Source organism: Maylandia zebra, linkage group LG5 (assembly GCF_041146795.1).
Source record: "Maylandia zebra isolate NMK-2024a linkage group LG5, Mzebra_GT3a, whole genome shotgun sequence".
Lineage (NCBI taxonomy): Eukaryota > Metazoa > Chordata > Actinopteri > Cichliformes > Cichlidae > Maylandia > Maylandia zebra.
Window position 1 is genome coordinate 14,076,012 of NC_135171.1, and position 11,546 is coordinate 14,087,557.

The 11,546-nt window shown below is 39.8% G+C and overlaps 1 long non-coding RNA gene across 1 annotated transcript; it reads right to left on the minus strand.

Annotated features, from left to right (window-relative positions):
• Nucleotides 1-7,673: 7,673 nt before the first annotated feature.
• On the minus strand, nucleotides 7,674-10,900 carry LOC106675669 (uncharacterized). The gene is made up of 4 exons (XR_003024521.2): nucleotides 10,261-10,900; nucleotides 9,500-9,665; nucleotides 9,167-9,262; nucleotides 7,674-8,718 (listed from the first exon to the last, which is right to left on the minus strand). It is a non-coding gene; the product is annotated as an uncharacterized LOC106675669 (long non-coding RNA).
• Between the last annotated feature and the right edge of the window lie 646 nt (nucleotides 10,901-11,546).

The following is an 11,546-nucleotide window of genomic DNA, read 5'->3' on the forward strand; positions in this document are numbered from 1 at the left end:
GGTGAGCCAGTGAGCTGTAACAACTCACTCCAACAAAACAAAATCTCCTACAAGTCTCAAAGGAAAGCTCTTTGAGGGAGGCATCCAATTCCACCTTCCTTTCAGCAATCATCCACCAGGCACGCAGGAATAAAAGAAACAGGACTGAGAGGGCAAGAAAGTAAAGGAGATTGAGACGCACAGAGGAGAGATGAGGGGGGCAGAAGAAGGAAGCGGGAGAGAATGAATGCATGAAGTATTGTAAGCAGGAAGCTGAAAGAGAAAGAAAGGTTGTGCGAGTACAGGGGATTTTCTCCTCTCTACTGTCTCCATTTCTCCCTCTGGCAATGTAGCGGTTATTTACTGCGGCTTCTCCCCTCCCGGTGGAATGGGAGGGAAATGGGCTCTTAACTGGGTTTCCATACATCACCTGCTGACACTGATGCTTGTAGTTTTGGAATGCCTACATCTGATGTTTCTCTTTAAAATCAATTATTTACAGAGTATCTAAGAGCCTTACAATTCATCATAGCTAATTGCAGTGCATCACCGCGGCCCTAGATCATGTCAGCGGCGTCTCGCTCTGTTTCGAATTTGTTTTAAGTGGCAGAAAAGTGGTGAAAGCTTCTGACGTTCTCAGCTATGAAATTATAGAAACTGAGCTCAGCAGTTGAGCTTTCATCAGCCCACCCTTGATTAAAAAAATCTGTCAATCATTTGCACCTCGGATGAAAGTCGTTGTTTTTACACTGTTTATTGTGCACTGGCAATGCATTTTAATAAGACTTGTCAAGCCATCAGACTATTAATAGAACAGAATAAAGTAAAACTGAAAATAGTTTCATCAGGCACTTATGTATTTAGTATTATGAAGCACTGATCCCCATGCTGACATGTCACATGTAGTCACAAGGCTTTCACCTAGAGGACAGAGTTAGTTTTTGACTTTCAGATTTCATTTTCATTGCTTTTTTTTTTTTTTTACATTGATGTTCTCTGTCTCAGCTGGAACAGGCTGCAGATATTTCCAGAGCGACAAGTCTCTTCCCATTTGTCTGTGTCCTTTCAAAGAAAGTGACAGTAGAAAAGCAAGTCAGTAATTGGCAACAATATAGTAAGGTGACTACAAACACATGTGTGATATGCTGCAATCAATCACAATCAAGGAGAAAACATGTTTCAGTTTGGTTTCACGAGAGTCAAAACTTTAGACAAACACCCGCATTTAGTCAGTTTGATCAGTTAATGGAAACGTCTTATTAACAACAGACAATCGGGATCCGTTTTTAAAATGCTCTGACTTTGATTAATCACACCTTTAAGGAGGAAGCACGAATACAATTTTGGGTTTTTAAATAACTGACTGCTGACTGATCAGCAGTCAGTGGTGTTTGGTTGTTAGAAATGTTGATGGTTCTTCAACAACCTTGGATGCCATGAGGACATCCCACAAGGGTCCTGAGGGATTATACATGGTGTTCATTAGATATGATGGAAATAAAGGCACCTGCTGGTACCCAGCTGTGTTTAGATACGAGGTATACATCAGTGAGATTGCAAGGACACCCCAGCATGTGTATCCCTTTAGATCTTGTTGCTTGCTATTGACACACATGATGAAATCCTTCCACTCTGAAGAGACCTCAGCACACCTGTACCCCACAGGGTGGATGAAGTTGTCATCCACTGTGGAAATTTGTTTGAATTTTCCCAATGTGGCTGCCCCCCTCCTCCACCACCACCACCACCACCACCAGTGTTCACAGTCTGATTGCTTTTACACAAATCTAAATGAAATACAACTGCATTATGAGCCAATCCAAGAAATACATTAACCTTTACAAATCAAAACATGTCATATCCTTTGAGCTGGTGCTGTTTGCCTAAAACGGTTGGATTAAAAAGAACATAATTATGTTTTTGTTTTTTTACTTGTGTTTAGCTGCCTATTGTTTATTGAGTCAGTGGACCTTTTAGTTACTCTCTTAAATGGAAACATCCATGTACAGTAAAATCTTGTGTTTATCTTCCCATTATTAGAGGAAGGATGTGTTTCCCTTTTTTTTTTAATAATTAAAATGCCACAGGCATTAATGCACCGCAGTTATTCAGAAGTTGTTTGGAGATGACCTTCTTCGCTCCTTTTCTGAAAACGAACGACATTAATGGCAGCGTGTAGGGGCAGATCAAAACAGGGATAACAGAGAAGCAGGAAGTGGAGATAATATGTAAAATGCCGTGAGAAGATGAATTGGGGAGTGGGAGCAAGGTGAATGATGGCAAGATGATCATGGGGAACGAGGTGAAGACAGCAGCGAAAGATGGTCAAGCGCGGATGGGAGAGAGAGGACTGATTGACAATTTGCATCCTCTTCAGAGGGTATCAGGGGACATGATTGAATCCAGTCAGGCTGAACCCATTAGGGGTGCGCTGCTGTCGGAGGCCGAGCAGAAAGCCATTCACTGACACCCAGTCCCTGCTCTTCACCGGTCTCCATTTATATTCATGTCAGGGTTGAGTTATTGAGGGACAAGAGAGAGAGAGGCAGGCCTCGCCCAGCCATCCATTTGCTGTTTGTAAGCCATAAAGTTCTTACCCCCTGCCTAAATTGCTCACTTAACCTGTGCACAACTGATCCCATTTGCATGCGATTTTGAAGGTTCAATGTGTCTATAAATTGGATTCAAATTGCGGACGTATGACATTTCAAACCACTTAAAAGCACTGGGAGAAACTATTTAAATACCCTGCAGAAAATGCAAAGCATATTTGCATTTTAAGCAGTTTATGTGTCTCTTCTCATTAGCCCGGTTCGACAGTGCTGGCATAACTGAAACCTAGATGGTGCATATTCTTGGGAGATGGCCATGCAAGAGATTTTTAGTTGAACCGAAACAAGCGTTTTGCTGAAGGTTCTTCTTTGTGCTTCTCGGTAGTCTCGGGGCATGATGAAAGCAGCGGAGATATACAGCACTTGAGGGTGTGATAAGCCACAATGGCCGAGGGCTGCTGGGAACAGTTCCTGACAGCTGCCCCGCTGCTCGTGTCTCCATTCACCTCAGCCAGACAGCAGATCCAGGGCAGCCTCAGAGTTTGACTAGGTGACAAAGGAGGTGGAGTGTTGCGGAGTGTCGTCCACGTGTCGCCATTTATCTCACAAATACAGCACACACGCCCAAAGCTACAATATTACAGCAAGCTTGGTTTTGTTACAGCTCGGTTGTCAAAGCAGAGATGATGGAACCATGCCGACAGACTTCTCTTTATTCTCTCGAGTGGAAATCAGACGCTAATAGAGAAGATTTCTTCCTTTGTGTGTGAGTGCTTTCAGTGGACCTTTTGTGATATTCTGCAGTTGTGAGTGACTCAGACGTAAGTACTAAAAAGGGACACTGTGGCATTTGAAAACAATTGTATTCATATTTTAGTTTGTACCTTAGAAGTGCACTCAGGATGCCAAATTGCCTATTAGGCTGTTTTCATAAAAGCTGCCATGGCGCCGCTAATCCAGTTTTTATACATTGGCTCCTTGCTTTGATGTAATTATCTAAACACAAATTTGATAAGTGTTTTCTGGGTATTTTAGGAGTCCAGCAGGAGTGTAGCTGAAATACTGTTTAATGTCATACAGTCGCCATATAAAGATCACGAGAAAGAGATGTGGTTAGTTGGTTCCTCCTGGGACTACTGTGGAAGGGACTGGCTATATGGGCACAGTCATTTTTGCTGCACAGCAATACGTTTGTTTCCAATGTCTCTTGCCCCGCCTCGCCTCGCCCGCCTCTTCGTTTGTGTCCCTGAAGTTTAAAATAGTCACAGAGGGATCATGTTCGAGTTATTAATGTCCTAATTACCAGAAGGTAGAGAGAGAGAGGGTCCTGAAAGTGGTGCTCAAGTGACTGGTTCAAAAACATTGCCAGGCCATAGTTTTTATTTAGGCAGGCTTAATGCAGGCTATTGACTTCTCAGTGAGGACCAGGATTAGGTCAGATATACTTCACTCACTAATGCATGCCTAATGGTTCTACTATAGATTAGCCATAAAAATGGATGAACATAAATATTGCTAGATTTTAAAACATTTATGAGTGAAATCCAATGCCCCGCTTCGAAAACTGAGAGTCACTAAGCAGAGTCACTGAGTGCAGATTTATGCTTTATGTTTAAAAAAAACAAAAGTGGTGGAAAATGTTTGGACTCAGCATAGCTGCATTGATTCCAGTACCACTCTACAAGATGTGTTGTGTTTTTGTTTGGCTGCTGTGTTGCACATTCTCCAGCTGGCATATCCATCACAGAGTAATGAAAGAGCAGGAACGGTGGGTCTCGGAGCTTCCAGAGTTGACTTGTTCGTGCCGGCCTGCCACGGTTACTTCGGCGTCTGTGGCACAGCTGTTGACAAGTGCCTGCTTCACCTGTCACAAGCTCAACTGTCACCTTTGACCTCTGGCAGGATTTTATGGCAGGTGTTGAGATCTGCCTCTGAAAACTCAAACACACATAACGCTGTCAGTGCTGTATGAGACGATTTCAGAGCGAAAGCAATAGTGAAGACCACAGCACATGACAGGCAGGTAGTCAGCAGCAGAACTACCAAGAAGTAACGTTTTCCTGCTGACGGGATTGAGAGACAGTCTTCCTGATGAAGACGTCACCGCCTTCACTGCTAAATCTATTAAAACAAAGTCACCTTTAACTTTAATAAGACTCTTTAAATCAAACTACCTTTGTCACTATCATCACTGAACTAATCAGTAGTTTTTAGCAGTGGGGCTCTCCTCACATGGTGACTGAGAGTGCCATTGTCAGTTCAGCCACAGTACATTACCTTCTCATTAAAAGCTTATTAAAAGACCATGAAAGCCACAGAAACAGTCATAATACAGCTCAGTTTTTAATAATAGGCTGCTGAGCTTTAACCTTATGTGCTGTGCAGATGTAGTTTTTCTACTAAACTGAATATTAGAGTCTGGGCAGGCAACCGACTGAGCATACCCCTGAAATGAAGACATTTACAATCAGGACAGAGCACAGGGTTGTTTGAAAGATGATGATGATGATGATGATGATGATTTCACCGACTGATGTGCTGAAGTGCATTTCTGCAGTGATCAGAATGGCATCATCAGTTACTAAGAATCTATAGACCAAACAAGTAGACCATGATTGCTCTAGAGTCTTCGAGTCTTCTTCTTAGTTGATATATATTTTAAGCATAGATATAAGCATACACTGTATAAAAAGTATGTAGTTGAGTTAACCCACTGGTTTGTAGGCACATGCTTACATTAGCAGCTTATCAGTCGAAGGATAGTTTCATTCTAAATCATGTATTATCATCCATTTTCTCTAAATGTGACTTTCATTTGGTGAACAAAAGTAATTCTATTAAATATAAGTGTCTTAGTTATTGTTATTCTCTGGCTCTCTTAGACAGCGGGTCTTTTTTCTTGTCTTCCTCCCCTCACCCCCCACCAGTCATGGCAGATGGCCGCCCATACTTGAGCCTGGTTCTGCCGGAGGTTTCTTCCTGTTGAAGGGAGTTTTCCCTTCCCACTGTTGCCAAAGCAGTTGCTCATATGGGGTCTGATAGTTGGGGTTTTCCCTGTATTATTGTATTATTGTAGGGTCTCTGCCCCTTAGGATGATCTGATATCGTCGTGTTGGTGTTGTTCCCAGCTCAAATGTTGTTCCAGGTTTAACATTGCAAGTGACGTTATTCTTTTGCACGCCAAGCCATTCCTGCATTTATGAGATTCCAATGTTGCAAGGACAATATCAATTCTGCTTACCGTTTATTAAAGGGTTAGGGTCAGGGTCCGTTAATCGGCGGACAGAGGTGGTTTCTCGCAGCTTAAGTACAGTTTTTTGTTTTACGGTGGTTTTCCCCAAAGTCGCAAAAGTATGACGTCGCAACATTCTGATTGGTCACTTGCAATGTTGATCCTGGAACAACATTTAGTATGATGATCTGGGAACAACACCAACACGACGACATCAGATCGTGCCTCTACCTTACAGTATAAAGCACCTTGAGGCAACGGTTGTTGTTATTTGGTGCTGTATAAATAAACTTGAATTCGATTGAAGCTTTAGGACTATAAATTAATTAGTTAATTAGTGTTTAACAAAGTCAAAAACAAAGAAAAAAGCAGGGGTCATTTTACATATACTTACCGTATATCTTTATATACGAATACTACAAATGGACTTCTTTTTGCAACCGAAGGATTCACCCTGCTCACCATTGGAATTCTGATTTAAGGCACTTTTTCCTTGCTTCACTTTTCAAGACCCAGAGGCAAAAAAACTCCCCTCTGAGCTCTGCAACGCCCCAGCAAGGAAATCTTTCAAAAAGCAGCCAAAATGTCACCTATTGACTAGAAGCCTTTGGCCTTTGACTCTTTTCCTCCGTGTGTGTGTGTGTGTGTGTGTATGTGTGTGTGTGTGCGTGCGTGCGTGTGTGTGTGTGTGTAAAGCCTTGTGTTACCTCGTGTTACCATAGTCGGCCCTTAATAAATCTAAGTTATTATTATTAGTAATAGTATTAGTGGTAGTTTTAGTATTAGTTTTATTCAAGTTTTTCATGTGAGATTGTGCACACATTGCTCAAGAGCTGTCCACTGCCTGAAGTTTGTTAAGCTTTGTGACACAAAATGCTGACAAGCATGCAAACGTCTATAGGCCTTGAGATCTTGCTGTGTATAATTTGAGGGGTTGTTGAGAACATAATGATACTAATTGTGTGTCATGAAGTCAGAGAGAGCGTCAGGGCTGCACTTCACTGCACCAGTAAACAAACCTGGCGACAGTAAGTAAATGTCCGACATCAGCCCTTCCATGCTCCATTTCATCACATAATGCACAAAATGCTCACCCTGCAAGTGTTTTTGTCAGAGAGGGTGTATGCATTTTTTTTCACACACTGCAGACATAGTTTATCTTGTGTACATTTAATGTATTGCAGGTTTATTCACTGTGTCACTATCACTTGGAGAATAGTTAGCAAGCGTTTGCAGATAATTCAATGTCTTCCAAGCAAACTATAGGTGGCTGTGGTAATACAAAGTAGCGTGTTACTGTACTAAATCAAATAATCACATTACAGCCACAATTATTTCAGTACTTGTACTACAAAGGTTCTTCAGTCATTTGCACGCCATTCGGATAGAAAGAAGAAAAACATCAAACATAAGCACCTTTTTCTTTTTCGTATTGAGAACTACATACTTATATATCATATATCATAACTGGTGGTTTCTAAATTTTTGCTGAGGAGTCTCTAGATCCTGCATTCACGTCCAAAATGACAAGTTAAGCTCAGGAAAACATATTTTATCAGTGTACTTATTTTACACATATTCATCAGAAAGTGTTAAAACAGAAGTATGTTGCCTATGTGTCATAGATTGTGCATCACTGAGCAACCTGATCTTTACAAGTGCACTGTAAACCCGAATAAGTTACCAGAACTCAAAAAAATTGAGGCAATCGATTGCCTCAATTTTTTTGAGTTGATCAACTCAAAAGCCAAATTTTTCCAGAACATAAAAGTTTGGATTACATGGTACTTGTGTCTTTTGAGAACGGTCAACTCAAATATTTGCAGTTAATATGACTTAAAGTTTCAAGTTTACAAATTCAAAGAAATAAGTTCACAGAACTTATAAAAAATAAGTACACAACTACAACATTTTTATGTTAACAAAACTCAAATGTTTATTAGTTTGTGTTGTCATTATTTTAAGTACACGTTAGTCAAATATGTTGACTACTTGATACTTAAAAACATGTGACCCAAAACTTAAAATTTTTGAGGCAATTGATTGCCTCAATTACACTGAGTATCGGTAACTTAACATGCAAAACTCATAAACATCTGCCATTGAACAGTATCTTGCCTGCTCACTTTTAGCACTATGTTGAAATTAAATACATTTTTAAAAAAAAATTACATAAATTAAAAATAATTAACAAAAACATTTATAAATTAAAATAAGTAGACCAAAAATTGTTTAGTCAGGAAAACTGTCAGAGTAATGAAAAATAATAATTAATAATATCAAAATGTGCTTTTGGCTCTCTGGCTAATATCTGAATAAGACAACAAGGCAGCAATTTGAGTGAATTACAATGCTATTTGTTTTACATTAACCAGTATCAAACAGTGAAATTTAGGTCATCTTGCGCAGCCCACAATGTTTTGGAAATAGTATTACGAAAAACATTAAAACATACAAAACATTAGTGTTGCTTTGCATTATGTTAATGAGAACAAAGGCACGTTGTATAGTTTGGACCTATTGGCTGAACACCTGTAGAGTAATCTAATAATGTTTTGAGGCATTATTTAGATGAAAGGAGAGAACTTTGAACTAGCCTTTTATAATGCTTCACCCTGCATCCTTCTTTCAGATGAGTTCCTACATAACCAAGTCATTCTTGAGGGTCTGTAACCTGGGTGACAGTTTACCACTTTCTAGACCAAATAAAATCTTTTGAGTAAATTCTAAAGTGTTGGTCAGGCCTTTGGGGTAGCTGAGGGGAAGTGCATAGATCAGTCCAAACATTACTAGGAAGGCTTCACCAAATCTGGGGAGACTGAACACGGCATCACTTTCAATGACGACAGAGATTTTCACAGGTTGGTAGTGAACTGGACTTGTTGTGTGATGGTCACTGATGACAGTGAAGAGGGCCACTTCAACACCATCAAGCTCCAACTCATCAGATTCGTCCTGAATTAATGAAAAAGAGATACTAATCACAATCTAACCCAAGAAATACAACAGACGACATATAATTTCTCATTTTACCAACTCCCACTGAGATCCAATACCTCTTTTACAAGGGAGACCTGAGTCTCACTGTAAGAGGTGAAAAACAGAAGATCCATGTTCTGCACACATAAATCAGCTAATTCACCAGAGAATCAAGTGGTGTGAGATAGACTGAAACTAAGCTAAAGGAAATACACAGGAAAATGTTTTACTAAACATCTTATCACTTTCAACAAAACACCAATTCAGTTCATTCGTAGTGAGGCGACAGAAAAGACCATACATGGAAACCTTATGGGTAGACTAAACAAAGATAAGTCCAAACAGTGCATCAAAATACATGTTTGTACTTTGATGCACTGTTTATATACACAGTAGTATCTGTTAGATACTTAAGGACACTCACAGTGCAGGTTCTGAAAAATCCAGAGACATCCTCATGCAGATAGACAGGAAGGGCAGGGAGAACGGTAGTGCGCTTGGTGTGGATATCATGGATTTCCTATTTCCAGATAAAAACAGAATTTTATATACTGGTGAGTTTACTGAACAACAACAAAAACAACAGTCAAATCAGAACATATGTCCACAAATAACCTGTTCACATCTTTAATACAGTCAGACAAATAGCAAACACAAAGTGGAGTAATAGCAAAATTCAAAAAGCTCATTTAAATCATTGAACCTGTCCAATGTTCCACTGGTTCAACCTATGAAATGTGTAACAATCTATTATTACCTGTTCATTGTGAATTCTTAGAATTTCAACCAGGGCATCTGCTGTCTTCCCAGTTTTTGATGCCCTGGCTGAATAAGGTCATCAGTCGAGGAAGATGGCGGTCAAGTTCAGCGTAGAATGTATTGGGCAGGTTCTGATTTGTAATCCGCTGAAACTCTGCATACAACTACAGCAGAAGAACAATACAGTTCAATTTGAAGAATCTCGCACATCTTTATAAAGCAGCAAAAAGCTGCCACATGAGTAAGAATTACAATTTTCATTTTAAACAGAGCTGATCCATATTACCTCAGACTCCATTTTTAGAGCAGGCCAGAGGTCCGAGAGCTCCTTCACAACCCTAACCCTACACATATAGTTTAAAATATAGCGTTTCTAACAAGAAAACTGCTTGAAAGCACTCTCACTGCAGACAGGCATCTCCGTTGTGTAACTGCAGGGACAACGGGCTTGTTTGGACCCAACTATTCTGAGTCATGAGAGGGGGTTTAAAAATTTAGAGAGATTAAAATACTTTGTTTCATACTAGGCGACCGGGCGCCACCTCTAGAGCAAGTAGTATCTAACTTTTTAAACAGCCTGCGACCGTCATTACAACAACTTAATGCTAGCTCTGCAAGCGCAAAGTTTCCTTCGGGGAGAGCAGCAAAGCACATAAAAAACACGGACCGACATTTCTGCTATTCTTTTCGACACGCACCCAAAATACAACTAAATATTCGTATTTTAACAATAAACTAATATCAACATTGAAAACTTACTGTAAGTCCAGTGATGCTAGTTGCTGCCATTAGGTCCAACTTTCTCCAGTCGTCCGTGTTGCCTCTTTGGTGCTGTTCCCGCCCATATACCTTTACTTCTTCTGTGTTTCGTATTAATGCTCATTAGCGCCGCCTTCCGCTTCGGAGGGTGAATCAGAGATTAACTCGGAATAAAAATTGATTCCTGCAGCTGCTCAACACTTACGGAAAAAATTAAAAATATATATGTAGGACACAGTGATAAAACAATGAATATTAAAATAAATACATTTTGTCTTCCACTAATGCATTTAAGACAATTTGATTTTACTTATTTGGTGAAACACTTTGAGATTTTATTGTATTTTAGCATGTGCTACATAAATTAAGTTTATTATTAAATCCTACCTACTTGAAACAACAAAAATAACAGGACTTTACCATTCTTATATGTCCTAACTTAACTGTGTTACGTTGTGCTTAAGTTATTATTTTAAGTGATGCTTACTTAATATAGAAATAGTTCAATTCAATCAAATATTATTAGTTTCATTTACTCAAAAAGAAGAACATGTTATACGAACTTGACATATTTAAGTTAACAGAACTTTTTAAAGACTTTGAGTATACACTACTTAATCTGTTTAATTACTTTGAACATTCGGGTTTACAGTGTGCTTCTTCATAGCACTGACGACACAGTCTCACACTTACCAAACAGTCAAATCAGTGAGTCATCATTTAGTCCCATTGAATTCTTCTTCGGTTCATTTATGCAGTAAACTGTTTAAAGTCATTGCAAACATAAACAGAGCCGGGGTTATCGTGGGTTAACCCTTTCCCACTACACCAGTACTTTCACACAGATGAGTGTTGCAGCTTCTGTCTTTGTCACTCGTGCACCTGATTCTACGACTGACGAGCCTGGAGACATGCTCATCGCATATTTCTTTCTTTTATAGAGCTATGAATCAGTGCTGACTTGTATTAAGCACATTTTCCAGCTAACATCAATCGCCACTCTCACTCTCGTACTTTTTGCTGCTGTCCTCATCCTCCCTTTACTCGCCTTGCGCCCTCTCCAAGCAGCAGATAAATACATGTTGCTGGCTCGTTCTCTTCTTCTTTGTCCCTGTCTCTGTTTCATACACACAGACAAAAACAAGCAGTTTGTTTAAACAAGTGCTGCTCTTTTGTTCTCTGCTGTGAGTGGGGTCAGCAAAAGGTTGGCAGCAGATAGTGTGTGTCCAATGGATCGCTGCTCAGGAGTCAATTAACGAGGGTCTTTGCAAATGAACAGAACAAGG